The sequence below is a fragment of the Microtus pennsylvanicus genome, chromosome 7 (genome assembly GCF_037038515.1).
Source record: "Microtus pennsylvanicus isolate mMicPen1 chromosome 7, mMicPen1.hap1, whole genome shotgun sequence".
Lineage (NCBI taxonomy): Eukaryota > Metazoa > Chordata > Mammalia > Rodentia > Cricetidae > Microtus > Microtus pennsylvanicus.
The window spans coordinates 53,409,866-53,412,826 of record NC_134585.1 but is presented as its reverse complement, the minus strand read 5'-3'; the positions used below and the strand labels follow the sequence as shown (position 1 = coordinate 53,412,826).

At 53.2% G+C, this 2,961-nt stretch overlaps 1 long non-coding RNA gene across 1 annotated transcript; it reads left to right on the top strand.

Annotated features, from left to right (window-relative positions):
* The first annotated feature begins 617 nt into the window (after nucleotides 1–617).
* Nucleotides 618–2,296, top strand: LOC142853755 (uncharacterized). Its single transcript, XR_012911252.1, has 3 exons — nucleotides 618–662; nucleotides 1,198–1,391; nucleotides 2,150–2,296. It is a non-coding gene; the product is annotated as an uncharacterized LOC142853755 (long non-coding RNA).
* The last annotated feature ends 665 nt before the right edge of the window (nucleotides 2,297–2,961 follow it).

Sequence of the window (2,961 nt, the reverse complement as noted above, 5' to 3'; positions counted from 1 at the left end):
GAGCAAAGAAATTAGCACGTGTCTGTAAGACTCTGCAGGCACTGTGTGGGGAGGTATGGGTTGTTTGCCCAGCGTGCACGAGGCTTGGGCTCCATCCCCAGTAACACCAGAGAAATAAATGAACACATAAATAAATAAAATATGCCAACTAGCCTAACCTCAGCAGAGTGAGGGCAAATCCTTCAAGGCTGGCTCCAGGCCCTCCCCACCCCCAACTCCTCTGCTGGGCAAACTTTGGCCATTCCCATGATTCCTTAGAGCTTTGTTTCCTCTCTACAGAGGGACTTGACAAGGCTTATCGTCTAAGTTATGAACTAAATGCTGTGGCCACACAGCCAGGTGAACACTTTGGAACCCTACAAGCAGAAGATGAGCCCAGGTGACCTCCTATAGGGGCATTTCATTTGTATTTTAATAAATAGAGCTTGCCTGAGGATCAGAGAGTAAAACAGCCACACCGGCCAGCCTTACAGACCAGGCAGCAATGACACACACCTTTAGTCCCAGTAGCCACGGTAGCTTGCCATAGAAACCAGGCGGTAATGGTGCACGCCTTTAATTTTAGAACTAGAGAGGATTATAAAATGGGAGAAGACAGCTCACAGTCAGTCTCATTCTGAGATTCCTGGAGGGAGAATCGCCATTTTCAGACTGAGGTAGAGGTAAGAGCCAGTGGCTGGCTACTTTGTTTTTCTGACCTTCAAGTTGAACCCAGTTTCTCTGTCTGAGTTTTATTAATTGTGCTTCAACCCCCCCCCCCCAACCAAAGTCTCCTGGGCTTCCTGGGCTTCAATCACCAGAGCGTTGGTTTCCTCTTAGTCTGTCTGGTACTGGGAAGTCCTTTCTCTTGCCTAGCTTTGAGCCCTCTTGTTTCATCCTGAATTATGTTCCATTGCATATCTTCCCTTTCAGTTCTCTCCCAAGCCACCTCCTATTCTAGCTCCATAGTCCTGATTTTTTTTCCCCTCTTAAGCTAAGGCCTCCTGCAAAACCACCTCTTGGACTCCTCCTGTGTGGTGAATGAGATCTCTGTTCCTTCTGCTGAAAAACCAGGGCAATGCTCCTAAAAACTGCTGGTGACAGCCTGTAGGACCATAGGGACAGTAGCAAGAAAAGAGGGACTGACCAAGCTGCTGGCTCCTATTCAGGACTCAATAGAGAACCTCACAGAGTCTCATTTTGTCTCCCATTTTACAGATTCAGACACTGAGGCTGTAGGTGGCTCAGGATCAAGTGGCTGCCCAACTTGTTCTTGACCTTCTATCTTCAAAGAAATGCAAGGAGAACCTTACCCAGAATTCACGGGACCAAGGCCTTCTGGAAGAAGCAAGGGAGCCTGGGAAGGGGCTGAGGCCAGGCATCTGGCAAGGAACTCAGATCTGAACAAAGATGTGAGCAAGCTGGGGTACCTGGGCTGGGGACGGGAGTGCCCCATGGCAGACAATGGGCTCCCACAGACTTTGCCCCTCACTCAGCTATTCATCTGTCCCCCTCATTCCTTCCGCTGTTTGTCCAGTAGCCAAGCCCTCTGCAGTCCAATCAGCACCCCTACTCTCCCTGAAGGGCCTGCTGTGTGCCAGGCCCTGAGCCCACCATTGTCCAGGTCCCCATGGTCCCTGGAAGGGGCGGAAGAGGGTAGACACCCGACTGTGTGCTTTCACCCAGTCACTCTACACGCCGGAGATTTCCACTGTAGGCCAGGACCACAGGGATGACCAAGCCACACTCTGCCTGGGGCCGGCTCAGGCTAGCTGAGGACAGGAGTGGGAACTCTTGCTTCCAGCCCCAGACAGCTGTGAGAATGGTGAACAGGAAGAGGAGGGAGAGTACGCTCGGTCCCCAGAGGGACACAGCTGCGCCTTTGAGTGTGTGCTTAGTCATTCATTTATGTCATCAGCCTCCTGTTAATGAACATGTGCGGCCTGGGCGGTGCTGGGAACAGCCGGGGGACTGTGGGGAAGTCCGGCTTTGCGATGGGCAGACTGCTCTTGAGCCCTTTCCGGGGACAGGGTAGAGAAGGCAGCAGGTGTGTGAGGCTCAGCAGTGGCTAGCAGGTAGGGGGCGGCTAAGACTGCAGCCTGGAGCAGGCAGATGGGACCTGTGGTGAGAGGCTGGCATCTGGGTTATTCTGTGTTCTGGTTCTCCCCAGGGTCAGAGCACTGGAGGCGAAGAGCGGAGGGAGACAGAGTAGGAGGGCTGAGTCTGTGAAACCGCAGGAAGACCTATACTCTCTCTGAGGACATATGTGGGGACCTTTGGAAGTGGCTCATTAGAGCAGAGGCTTCCCTGTGAAGACTTTCTGGAACCATCCGCCCCACCCTGGGGTAGATTTACATGTCTAATTACATATATTTGCATAAAGTATGCTCTGATCCATATTCATTTCAGGCATCTTGATTTATGTCATTTCCCTTCTTCCCCATGGATTTTGCTGCTTCTTCTGGAAGGGCAGTCCCCATGGGACCACGTCCAACCGTAGAACCTCCCATGGTGCCTCTGTGGCATTGCCTGGTGATGGCTGACCATTGTTTCCCTGAGAGTTCATCTGTGCACCTCTCTGGGCTCTGGTTAAATAGGCGTGTGGGAGCTCAGCGTCCCTGAAGACTCATCCTTCTGGACGCTTTCACTGGCCAGGATGAGAGCCGCCTGGGGACTGTCAGCAGGAGAGCACTGAGCGAGCGATGAGGGAACGTCGCCTGCAAGTCTGGGGGCCATCCCATGTGGGTTGCTTTTGCTGACCAGAGAGTTGGGGGCCTGGACAAGGCTGTGCTTGGGACTCCTTCCAGGGCCTGACTCCAGCCACTGGGCCTGCAGAGCGCATGTCATAGGCGCCCTCTCTCATGCTTACAAATACAAGCTGGAACAGACGCTGGCCCTGTACAGTCCTTTCGGGGGCGGAGGGGGGGGCTAGGCACGCTAGATGCTATGTGGCCTTAGGCAAATTCTCCCTCCTCCATTGGC